Source organism: Arachis stenosperma, chromosome 6 (assembly GCF_014773155.1).
Source record: "Arachis stenosperma cultivar V10309 chromosome 6, arast.V10309.gnm1.PFL2, whole genome shotgun sequence".
In the NCBI taxonomy this organism is placed as follows: domain Eukaryota; kingdom Viridiplantae; phylum Streptophyta; class Magnoliopsida; order Fabales; family Fabaceae; genus Arachis; species Arachis stenosperma.
Genome location: NC_080382.1, coordinates 111,783,816 through 111,797,338, shown reverse-complemented (window position 1 = coordinate 111,797,338; position 13,523 = coordinate 111,783,816). Strand labels below are relative to the sequence as shown.

Below are 13,523 nucleotides of genomic sequence, written 5' to 3'. Positions count from 1 at the left end.
CTGCCTCTTCTTCCTCCCAAAATTCGGCCATATTGATGGCCTTGCACTCTCCTTTTGGATTTTCTTCTGTATTGCTTGGGAGAGTACTAGGAGGGAGTTCAGTAATTTTCTTGCTCAGCTGACCCACTTGTCCTTCCAAATTTCTAATGGAGGACCTTGTTTCAGTCATGAAACTTTGAGTGGTTTTGATCAGATCAGAGACCATTGTTGCTAAGTCAGAGGTATTCTGCTTAGAACTCTCTGTCTGTTGCTGAGAAGATGATGGAAAAGGCTTGCTATTGCTAAACCTGTTTCTTCCACCATTATTGTTATTGAAACCTTGTTGAGGTCTCTGTTGATCCTTCCATGAAAGATTTGGATGATTCCTCCATGAAGGGTTGTAAGTGTTTCCATAGGGTTCTCCTATGTAGTTCACCTCTTCTATTGAAGGATTCTCAGGATCATAAGCTTCTTCCTCAGATGAAGCTTCCTTAGTACTGCTTGGTGCATTTTGTATTCCAGACAGACTTTGAGAAATCATATTGACTTGTTGAGTCAATATTTTGTTCTGAGCCAATATGGCATTCAGAGTGTCAATCTCAAGAACTCCTTTCTTCTGACTAGTTCCATTGTTCACAGGATTTCTTTCAGAAGTGTACATGAATTGGTTATTTGCAACCATTTCAATCAGTTCTTGAGCTTCTGCAGGCGTCTTCTTCAAATGAAGAGATCCTCCAGCAGAGCTATCCAAAGACATCTTGGATAGTTCAGAGAGACCATCATAGAAAATACCCATGATGCTCCATTCAGAAAGCATGTCTGAAGGACATTTTTTGATTAATTGTTTGTATCTTTCCCAAGCTTCATAGAGGGATTCTCCATCCTTCTGTCTGAAGGTTTGGACTTCCACTCTAAGCTTACTCAATTTTTGAGGTGGAAAGAACTTTGCCAAGAAGGCATTGACTAGCTTTTCCCAAGAGTCCAGGCTTTCTTTAGGTTGATAGTCCAACCATATTCTAGCTCTGTCTCTTACAGCAAAAGGGAATAGCATCAGTCTGTAGACCTCAGGGTCAACCCCATTAGTCTTGACTGTGTCACAGATTTGCAAGAACTCAGCTAAAAACTGATGAGGATCTTCCAATGGAAGTCCATGGAACTTGCAATTCTGTTGCATTAGAGAAACTAATTGAGGCTTAAGCTCAAAGTTGTTTGCTCCAATGGCAGGGATAGAGATGCTTCTCCCATAGAAGTCGGGAGTAGGTGCAGTAAAGTCACCCAGCACCTTCCTTGCATTGTTGGCATTGTTGTTGTTTTCGGCTGTCATGTCTTCTTCTTCTTTGAAGAATTCGGTTAGGTCCTCTACAGAGAGTTGTGCCTTAGCTTCTCTTAGCTTTCGCTTCAAGGTCCTTTCAGGTTCAGGGTCAGCTTCAACAAGAATGCCTTTGTCTTTGTTCCTGCTCATATGAAAGAGAAGAGAACAAGAAAATGTGGAATCCTCTATGTCACAGTATAGAGATTCCTTGAGGTGTCAGAAGAACAGAAAAGTAGAAGACAGAAGTAGAAAATTCGAACTTATCAAAGAAGATGGAGTTCGAATTTTGCATTAAGGAATATTGTTAGTCCATAAATAGAAGGATGTGAGAAGAAGGGAAGTAATTTTCGAAAATTAGGTAAAAGATTTTGAAAACATTTTGAAAAACACTAATTGATTTTCGAAAACAAAAGTGGGAAAGAAGTAAAGTGATTTTTGAAAAAGAATTTGAAATTAGAAATTAAAAAGATTTGATTGAAAACTATTTTGAAAAAGATGTGGTTGAGAAGATATGATTGGTTTTTAAAAGATGTGATTGAGAAGATATGATTTGAAAAACATTTAAAAAGATTTGATTTTGAAAATTAATGACTTGCCTAACAAGAAAAGATATGATTCAAACATTAGACCTTTCTCAACAGAAAAGGCAACATACTTGAAATGTTCAATCAAATCATTAATTGTTAGCAAGTATCTTTGAAAAAGGAAAGAAATTGATTTTGAAAACATTTGATTGAAAAGATATGATTTGAAAAAGATTTGATTTTGAAAAACTTTGAAAATTTGAAAAAAAAAATTGATTTGAAAACAAAATCTTCCCCCTTGTGCCATCCTGGCGTTAAACGCCCAGAATGGTGCACATTCTGGCGTTTAACGCCCAATGCTCTGCCTTTTTGGGCGTTAAACGCCCAACCAGGCACCCTGGCTGGCGTTTAAACGCCAGTCTGTCCTTCTTCACTGGGCGTTTTGAACGCCTAGCTTTTTCTGTGTAATTCTTCTGCTGTATGTTCTGAATCTTTAATTCTCTGTATTATTGACTTGAGAAGACACAATTTAAAAATATTTTTGGATTTTTAATAAAAAGGAATAATCAAAATGCACTAAAATCAAATAACAATGCATGCAAGACACCAAACTTAGCAGTTTGTATACTACTGACACTAATGAGAATGCATGAGACACACAAAACATCTTGAAGATCCTTAAGACACATGAATGAATGCATGCAATTGACACCAAACTTAAAATGAGACTCTAGACTCAAACAAGAAACATAAAATATTTTTGGTTTTTAAGATTTTATAAATTTTTTTTTTTGATTTTTCGAAAATTATATGGAAAAGAAAATAAAGGTATCAAAATTCTTAATGAGAATTCCAGGAATCATGCAATGTTAGTCTAAAGCTTTAGTCTAAAGGAATTAGACATAGCTAGCTAAGCTTCAGCAGGACATTGCATTCAAGAGCTAAATTGATGATAATCAATCAGCTTTGGTGATGATAAGAACATCACCTTGAAACACTAGAATTCATTCTTAAGAACTCTGAAGAAAAATACCTAATCTAAGCAACAAGATGAACCGTCAGTTGTCCATACTCGAACAATCCCCGGCAACGGCGCCAAAAACATGGTGCGCGAAATTGTGATCACTACAACTTCGCACAACTAACCAGCAAGTGCACTGGGTCGTCCAAGTAATAAACCTTACGCGAGTAAGGGTCGATCCCACGGAGATTGTTGGTATGAAGCAAGCTGTGGTTACCTTGTAAATCTTAGTCAGGCAGACTCAAATGGGTATAGATGATGAATAAAACATAAAGATAAAGATAGAGATACTTATGTAATTCATTGGTAGGAACTTCAGATAAGTGTATGAAGATGCCTTCCCTTCCGTCTCTCTGCTTTCCTACTGTCTTCATCCAATCCTTCTTACTCCTTTCCATGGCAAGCTGTATGTAGGGTTTCACCGTTGTCAGTGGCTACCTCCCATCCTCTCAGTGAAAACGTTCCTATGCTCTGTCACAGCATGGCTAATCATCTGTCGGTTCTCGGTCAGGCCGGAATAGAATCCATTGATTCTTTTGCGTCTGTCACTAACGCCCCGCCTGCTAGGAGTTTGAAGCACGTCACAGTCATTCAATCATTGAATCCTACTCAGAATACCACAGACAAGGTTTAGACCTTCCGGATTCTCTTGAATGCCGCCATCAGTTCTAGCTTATACCACGAAGATTCCGGTTAAAGAATCCAAGAGATAAACATTAGAGCCTCGTTTGCTTGTAGAACAAGAGTGGTTGTCAGTCACTTTGTTCATAAGTGAGAATGATGATGAGCGTCACATAATCATCACATTCATCATGTTCTTGGGTGCAAATGAATATCTTGGACAAAGAACAAGCGGAATTGAATAGAAGAACAATAGTAATTGCATTAATACTCGAGGTACAGCAGAGCTCCACACCTTAATCTATGGTGTGTAGAAACTCCACCGTTGAAAATACATAAGAACAAAAGTGATCATTGGCTTCGGCCCCAGAGAGGGAACCAGAGGAACCAAGATGAAAATACAATAGTAAAAGGTCCTATTTATAGGAAACTAGTAGCCTAGGGTGTACAGAAATGAATAAATGACATAAAAATCCACTTCCGGGCCCACTTGGTGTGTGCTTGGGCTGAGCAATGAAGCATTTTCGTGCAGAGACTCTTCTTGGAGTTAAACGCCAGCTTTTATGCCAGTTTGGGCGTTTAACTCCCATTTTGGTGCCAGTTCCAGCGTTTAACGCTGGGATTTCTTGAGGTGACTTTGAACGCCGGTTTGGGCCATCAAATCTTGGGCAAAGTATGGACTATCATATATTGCTGGAAAGCCCAGGATGTCTACTTTCCAACGCCGTTGAGAGCGCGCCAATTGGGCTCCTGTAGCTCCAGAAAATCCACTTCGAGTGCAGGGAGGTCAGAATCCAACAGCATCTGCAGTCCTTTTCAGTCTCTGAATCAGATCCCTCAATTTCAGCCAGAAAATACCTGAAATCACAGAAAAACACACAAACTCATAGTAAATTCCAGAAAAGTGAATTTTAACTAAAAACTAATAAAAATATACTAAAAACTAACTAAATCCTACTGAAAACATACTAAAAACAATGCCAAAAAGTGTATAAATTATCCGCTCATCATTTACCCTAGGACATGTGTCTGTGGTGCTCCCGTGTGGGGGATCTAATTGGATGAATAAGCTCATTGGGGTGCTTTATCACCTGGTAACTTGGGTTAACTAACTCGGGATTATCAGCTGAAAATCCACTATCAAGAGTAACCCTCACCACAGAGCATTTAGTAACCCAAAGAGGTGCTGGACACCAAGGTCTGAAGGAAAGAAAATAAATAAACTATATGCCTTTGGTGTGTATGTATGGGAGAGAGACTTGAATAAGTAAGTCCGTAGGGGTGCTTCAACACCTAGCACCTTGAACCAACTGGTTCGGGAGTGTTGGCTGAAAGCTTATCCTAAAGAGTTGCCCCCTTACAAAACACTTAGCCTAAATAACACAAATAGCCCTTGAAATAACAATAAAAGGATCAATAAATACAGGTCTCATGGGACATAACAAAGTGAGTAATTTAGGAGATGATAAAGGTCTGAAAGCCAGTAGTGGAATGAACATAAGTTACTATGCATGAAACTACCATAAAATCAGTAATATGACTTCCACAAGAATGACTCATTTCTCTGGAGATTCCATTCATCATTCTCTTGTTCCAGTACTTGCATAGGGACAAGCAAGCTTTAAGTTTGGTGTTGTGATGCCAGGGCATTTTGGCCAGTTTCACTGACCTTTTCTTTACTGTTTTTAGGTAATTTCATGCATTTTCTTAGGAAATAAGTTAGTTTTGGGCAGATATTCACTCAGACCTTGATTCAAGCATACATTGTGCATTTTACATTATTTCATGAGGATTTTGCATGATTTTAATGACAAAATTGTATATTGCATTACCCATGACGTGGACTAGAACTTTGATGCACTCTATTGCTTGATTTCAGGACCAAAGGAAGTAAGGAATGGGAGGTAACTTGCAAAGTTAAGGAGAAAAGTGATTGCCAAAAACACTCTCAAAAGCCATCAATGCCCACGTTAAAGAGTCACGTTAACTAAGTTAACGTGAACCCTAACATGGAGAAGAGAAGTTGAGCCAACGTTAGTGACACTTAACATTGTCACTAACGTTGGCAATTGCTCACAAATGGCCACGTTAGAAGCCACGTTAACCTAGTTAACGTGGCCTCTAATGTTAAAGGGGGAAGAGAAGCCAATGTTAGTGACATTCAACATTGTCACTAACGTTGGCCTAAGGTGCAAAGAGCCACGTTAACTCCCACGTTAGCCTGGTTAACGTGGGAGCTAACGTAAGAGATGGAGAGTTGTCGACAACGTTAGTGACACTCAACATTGTCACTAACGTTGGAGCAACCACACAACCCCCAAGAGCCACGTTAACCTCCACATTAACTTGGTTAACGTGGAAGCTAACGTTGAGGAATGAAGAATGAGCCAACGTTAGTGACACTCAACATTGTCACTAACGTTGGGATGGCTAAGAATGGCCACGTTAGAAGCCATGTTAACCCAGTTAACGTGAACTCTAACGTGAGACTTAGGGGCACACTTGAACGTTAGTGACAATGTTGAGTGTCACTAACGTTCTCGAAGGTTGGCAAAAGCCACGTTAGAAGCCACGTTAACCTAGTTAACGTGAGCTTTAACGTGAAGCAAGAAGGGGCACACTTGAACGTTAGTGACAATGTTGAGTGTCACTAACGTTCTCGAAGGCTAACAAGGCAACGTTAAAAACCACGTTAACCCAGTTAACGTGGGCTTTAACGTGAGGCAAAGGGGTGCATGGCAACGTTAGTGACAATGTTAAGTGTCACTAACGTTCTCGAACTTGTATTTTCACTAAATGTTAAACACCCCTAACGTCTTGAGCTAAAGTCTCTGCCCACTTCACACTTTCTCTCTGCAAGTAAGCCAAGCCCAAATGAAGAAAGGAACTGCTTCAAACTCAAAGATCCAGAGGCCCAAGAATTGAAGAGCTGACTAGAAGCTGAGAAGAGTAGTATATATAGGAGTAGTTTTGAAATAGAGAGAAGCTTTTGGGGGGAGAAGAGAACTACTCTTTGTATTTTTACTTTCTCTGCACTTCTAGCTTAATGATGTATTCTCCATCTTTGATTTTGATTTTGAGAGCTATGAACAACTAAACCCCTTTCATTGGGTTAGGGAGCTCTGTTGTAATTTGATGGATCAATACTAATTTTCTTCTTCTTCTTCTATCTTTCCTTTTGATTTTACTTGAAAGCTTTCGATCTTCATCCAATTGGCTAGTTATCTTGGAAAAGAAACTATTCAAACATGGATCTCTTCGGATCCTTGAAAGAGGAATGAAGAGATTAGCTAGAAATGCTTTCTCATGCTGGACCAAATTGAGTGTGGATGGGTATGTGGCTATAACCCTCTAAGCATTTGATTTGGGAAGTGCATGTGGTATAATCAGTGACCACACTTCATTTCTTCTCATGAGCAATTGACCAAGGAATTGGCTATTGATCAAGATTTGAGAGATTGAATTGCAAGAAATTGTGATTCAATCACTTAAGATTGCCAAGGAGATCAATGAGTGCATTGATTGAGGAAGCGATGAAAATGAAATTGATCCGGAGAATGCAACATCTCCTAAGCCCAATGAACTCCCCATTTCTGATCTTACCCATTCTCTTTAATTTCTGCAATTTACTTTTATGAGCAATTCCCCCATTCCCATTTACAATTCTGCTATTTACTTTCAGTCATTTACTTTCCTGCCATTTTAATTTCTGCAATTATCAACTCTATTCATGGATTTGCTCAACTAGATCATTCCTCTAATTAAAGTTGCTTGATCAATCAATCCCTGTGGGATTCGACCTCACTCTATTGTGAGTTTTTACTTGACGACAAATTTGGTACACTTGCCGAATGGGAATTTGTTGAGAGACAAGTTTTACCCCGATCAAGTTTATGGCGCCGTTGCTGGGAATTGATTGTGCATCGACAATGATTACATTAGAGGATCACTAGATTGAGCATTTGTATTTTGTTTGATTTAATTTTCTGTTTGGTTAATTTGCTTTCCGTCTTAGTTTAATTCTTCCCCTCCCCTGTTTCTTAGTTTTTCTTTGCTATTTACAATTCAGTTCACTAACCCACTAACTGTTTGATATATTGCATCACTGACACTAACAAGTAATTCTAACAAGATACTTTCTGCATTACTTTTCTTTGCTTGCACTCTGTTGGTTGTATGACAGGGAGAAGAAGCGGAGCTTCAACTTCCTTTGATTTTGAACCTGAGAGAACCTTCTTAAGATTAAGAAGGGAGGCAAAAGAAAAACGTGTAGTGGGTGCTGAAGAAGAGGAGGAACACTGTGAAGAATACTTTGAAACAACCATGGAAGACCATCGTGAGGAAGAGGTGCACAACCATGGTGGAGGAGGTAGAGCAAATCCTGGTGGGGAAGATAGAAGAGTCTTGGGCACAAAAAATATCCGCAGAAAATACCTGAAATTACAGAAAAACACACAAACTCATAGTAAAGTCCAGAAATGTGATTTTTGTGTAAAAACTAACGAAAATATAATAAAAAGTAACTAAAACATACTAAAAACTATGTAAAAACAATGCCAAAAATGGTATAAAATATCCGCTCATCACAACACCAAACTTAAATTGTTGCTTGTCCCCAAGCAACTAAAAACAAAATAGGATAAAAAGAAGAGAAAATACAATAAATTCCAAAAATATCAATGAAGATTAGTTTCAATTAGATGAGCGGGACTAGTAGCTTTTTGCTTTTGAAGAGTTTTGGCATCTCACTTTATCCTTTGAAGTTCAGAATGATTGGCATCCATAGGAACCTAGAATTAAGATAGTGTTATTGATTCTCTTATTTCAGTATGTTGATTCTTGCACACAGCTACTTTATGAGTCTTTGCCATGACCCTAAGCATTTTGTTTTCCAGTATTACCACCAGATACATAAATGCCAGAGACACATAACTGGGTGAACCTTTTCAGATTGTGACTCAGCTTTGCTAGAGTCCCGAGTTAGAGGTGCCCAGAGTTCTTAAGCACACTCTTTTTGCTTTGGACCATGAATTTAACCGCTCAGTCTCAAGTTTTTCACTTGACACCTTCATGCCACAAGCACATGGTTACTCTCTTAGTTTTACACTAACTACTTTCAACCCCTTTCAAGGCATGTTTATTGTTGTTTCTTGACAAACAAGCATTTTTCCCATCATAGTTCTTGGATTGTGATTTGTAATTGAATTCTTTGAATCTTATCTTACATATAGTCCAACATTCTATATCTTTCTGACTCACTTCATTCTTATGTTGCTATTTTATTCCTCTTTTGCCCATCTATGCTTATATTGCTTGAATCTTATTTGCTTTCCTGTTTTCCTATTTTAAGTGATAAATTATACCCTGAATTTTCTGTTTTTCAGGATGTCTGACCCTAAAGGGAAAGGAAAATCTAAAGCAAGCACGGGCAAAAGAAAAAGATGAGAGTCCTCTGTGACTCTCCTAGATATACTGCATGATTATTCCTGGCAGGAGAAGAACTTTACTCTGCAGGAAAAGGTTGATCAATTAGTGCCTGCAACCGACCCAGTCAAGTTTGCAAACCGATACTGTGAACTGAAGTATCCGGTCTTTGCAACTTCAAGGAACTTATATCTAGAAAAGACCCTCCGAATTCCAGCTGAATTACAGCAGTACATCACAAAACAAATCAAATTAAGAGGCTGGTTCTTCCTGGAGTGGAACTTGACTGAAGTTAATGCATCCTGGGTCCGAGAATTCTATTGCAACTTCTACAAGATGACCCTGGATGCAGTGCCTCTCAGAGGCAAACAGATCTTAGTTACTGAGGAGGCCATTGAGGACATCCTCAATTTCCAGCCTAAATCTGATCAGCCAGATGGTTACCAGCAGGCTGAGGAGTCTATGAATTCTATGAGCTTTGATTGGGAGGCAGTGAAGCGTACCATAGCTATTGATCCTATTGTCCCCTGGGTTATGGACAAGTCAATAGTAACTCCAAAGGGCATCAAGATCATTTATCTTAATGATGAGGCTCGGCTATGGCAACAAATTCTGAACAACTATGTTATGCTGAGCACTCACGAGACTAAGGTGCCAGTTGCCATGCTTACTCTCATCTGGTGTGTTTTGGAAGGCAAAGACCTGTATCTTCCCCGATTTATCCGGTACTACATGGCCCAGGTTCATGTCCGAGGCACTCTGCCCTTCCCCTATCTGATTACTCAGCTGGGCCACCGAGCTGAGGCACCCTGGGAGCTTACGGATGAGAAGCCACCAGCCGCCGACTGCAAGAAGATCATCCCACATGGCAGGAAGTTCATAGCTCTGGGCTACAGACCGCCTTTTCTTACTGCCTCTGCTAACGGTGCCACCTCTTCTGCTACCCCTTCAACTTCTGCTGCACCACCCCCACCCACAGCACCCTCACCTACTTCCCAACCCATCTACCACCTTGTGCACCGCCTATTTGAGCACCTGGATCAGATGGAGCGCCGCAACCAGCGGCGATATGAGCGGTCTTGATAAACCCGATTTCGTGATTTATCTTGTGCTTATTTTGGGGGATTTTGTCACTTTTTCTCGCATTTATTCAATGAAATAGCATGGTTTTGTAATTCTCCCTTGAATTTTGCTTAAGTGTAAAAACATGCTTTTTAGGCCCTAAATTGGTGATTTTAATTCACTTTAATTCCATTCGATGCCTTGATGTGTTTGATGAGTGATTTCAGGTCCATAAGGCAAGTATTGGATGGAAGAAATGAGGAGAAAAGCATACAAAAAGGGAGAATGCATGGAGAAACAAAGATTGGGAATGCACCAAAGGACGCGCACGCGCACCAGGCGCGCACGCGCAAAAGTGATTTCGCCTATGGACGCGCACGCGTACATGCCGCGTCTGCGCGGGTTGAGAATTTGCCAGCGACGCACACGCGCCGATACTCTCACGTGGCCCACTTGAAGGCAAAACGCTGGGGGTGATTTTTGAGCTGCCCAGGCCCAAATCCAACTTGTTTTTGAGTGTATTTCATGCAGAATTGAAGTCCAAGCAAAGGGGAGAGCAATTAGTTTAGCCAACATGAGCCTTTAGTTAGTTTTCTAGAGAGAGAAGCTCCCTCTTCTCTCTAGAATTAGGTTAGGATTAGGTTAGATTATTTTAATTTCATGTTTAATTACTTGATCTCATCTTGTTTCTTCTATAATTTCTCCTTTCTACATCTTGATTCTCTTAGTTTTTATGTTAATTTCCCATTTTGCTCTCTTTTGTGATGATGACTCATGTTGGATTTGTTTACATTTAATGCAATTTTGATGTTGATGTTTCTTTAATTGATGAATTGAGTTGTGATCTCACTTTTCTTGCAATTGATAGTGGTAGATTTTAGCATCTTGCAATTTATGATGTTGATTTTCATTGCATTCTAAGTGTTTGATGAAATGCTCTCTTTAGTTCTTGAGTAGTTTTATCAACTCTTGGCCTAAGCCAAGGGACTTGAGTGGTCTTGAGTTTTTGGATATAATGGATTTGGTAATTTGAGAACCCTGTGTGATCAATTTGAAGCCCATTGACGCTAACCCACTACTAAGCCAATTGGTAGGTAGGTTAGGACTTATGGGTGGATGTGATCAAGCCTGTTTGACATACTTCAAGTCTAGGAGTAAATGTTACGTACTTAAGGCTTCGAGAAGTAAACTTAATGGGTTGGCCTCTCATAATTGTCAATAATTGGTTTGTTAACTAGGATGGTGATCTCAAGTACCCAAGTCTTAGCCAAGAGTTCTTTATTTTGCTTTCTTTACTTACTCACTCAATCTACTTCCTTGCCATCTTATAAACAAAACTCCCTTTTTACCCCATCATAGCCAGTACGCATGCACTCCATTGGTTCCTAGGGAGATGACCCAGAGTCCAAATACTTCGATAAAATTTTATTGGGGTTTGTTACTAGTGACAACCTAAATTTTTGTATGAAAGGACTATTGGTTGGTTTAGAAACTATACTTAACAACGAGACCTCATTAGGTAAATTCTAAACCGCCGAGAGTAACGATCATCAGGTCTGAGCATTGCAGCAAGCAATGCTATGAGCATTTGAAGTTGATGATCCGGTCGGGCAACACTGACATCCCCTCCAAGCCTGACACACCATCAGAGCCATCTGAGGAGGAGGCGGATGAGCATGAAGAAGATGCGCAGGTAGAGCACCAGTAGGCAGAGCACTAGCAGGCAGAGCACCAATAGGCAGAGCCCCAGCATGAGGAGCCTCAGCAGACACAGCCGGCAGACCCACAAGCACCTATACGGGCAGAGCCTCAGGCACTTTCACTGCCAGAGCCCATCGGACAGCACCAGTACACCCCTCCGAAGGTGACGACTCTTCACACCCAGGCTGACTGAGCATCGAGGACGATGCTATTATATAAGTGTGGGGAGGTCGCCATCTCTGTGAACTTTATTTTGGTGAACCACTTTCAGACCCTTTTTCATCCTATTTTGTTTTATCTTCTGTATTTTCATTTTATTTTATTTTATTTTATTTTTCCTTTCCATACTTGCACAATTTCCTTTACTGTACTTTTGTTTATTTATACTTTATTACATTTTGCACTTTGGGCTGTATATATCTTACATATTTAGCTTGATTTGCACTCTTAGTTTATTAGTTGTGATATAGAAAAATATGAATTATTAAGTATTAGTTTACCCTTTTAGCATATGAGAATTTGGTTTAATTGAAAATAGAAAGTAAACTATAAATTTTTAGTTTTTCACAATCACAACAATCCACTTAGCATATATATATATAGCAATAAATGTCAGTAAATTGACAACATTTTTCAAAGAATACACTTATTTTTATAAGAGCCATTTAAAGATTCACATTGAGTTGAATGGAAACTCTTTATTCCTACTTGCATGACATACATAATTGATATATGGTTTTTGAGCCAAAGAACACACAACCCGTAATGATCATGTGAAGTCACAAAAACCACTGAAAGATCAAAAACAGAATGAAAAACTGCACACCCTGAAGGAAGAAGAACTTACTGGCGTTTAAACGCCAGTAAGGGTAGCAGAATGGGCGTTAAACGCCCAGTCTGGCACCATTCTGGGCGTTTAACGCCAGAAACAAGCACCAGACTGGCGTTTAACGCCAGAACCAAGCATGGAAATGGCGTTTAACGCCAAGAATGGGCAAAAAGCTGGCGTTAAACGCCAAAAACAGGCTACCTCTGGGCGTTTAACGCCAAAACAAAGCAGCGAGTTGGCGTTTAACGCCAAACATGCATGCTAAGGGCATTTTACACGCCTAATTGGAGCAGGGATGTTATGTCCTTGGCCCCTCAGGATCTGTGGACCCCACAGGATCACCTCAGGATCTGTGGACCCCGTAGGATCCCCACCTACCTCACCCCTTCTTCTCTCCTCTTCACACCTTTTCACAAACCTCTTCAAATACCCTTCACCAATCACCTCCATACCTCTTCCCCAAAAGCCCTTAACCACTCAAATCCATCCACTCTTTCCCATAAACCCCACCTACCTCCACAATTCAAATTCTTTTCCCTCTCATACCCAACCCTAATGGCCGAACCCTATACCTTCCACACTCCTATATAAACTCCTCATTCCTTCTTTATTTTCACACAACACAACCCTTTCTTCTCCCCCTTGGCCGAATACACATCTCTCTCCCCCTCCTCCATCTTTCTTCTTCTTCTCCTTCTTTCTTTCTTCTTTTACTCGAGGACGAGCAAACCTTCTAAGTTTGGTGTGGTAAAAGCATAGCTTTTTTATTTTTCCATAACCATTAATGGCACCTAAGGCCAGAGAAACCTCAAGAAAGAGGAAAGGGAAGGCAATTGCTTCCAACTCTGAGTCATGGAAAATAGAGAGATTCATCTCAAAGGTCCATCAAGACCACTTCTATGAAGTTGTGACCAAAAACAAAGTGATCCCTAAGGTTCCTTTCAAGCTCAAAAAGAATGAGTATCCGGAGATCCGACATGAGATTAGAAGAAGATGATGGAGCAAACAAGAGAGCCCACTCATGGACCTCAACAAGAGCATGAAGAAATT

At 40.0% G+C, this 13,523-nt stretch overlaps 1 non-coding gene across 1 annotated transcript; it reads left to right on the top strand.

Moving 5' to 3' along the window:
- The first annotated feature begins 790 nt into the window (after positions 1 to 790).
- LOC130937302 (small nucleolar RNA R71) lies at positions 791 to 898 on the top strand. The gene has a single exon (XR_009068525.1). It is a non-coding gene; the product is annotated as a small nucleolar RNA R71 (small nucleolar RNA).
- The last annotated feature ends 12,625 nt before the right edge of the window (positions 899 to 13,523 follow it).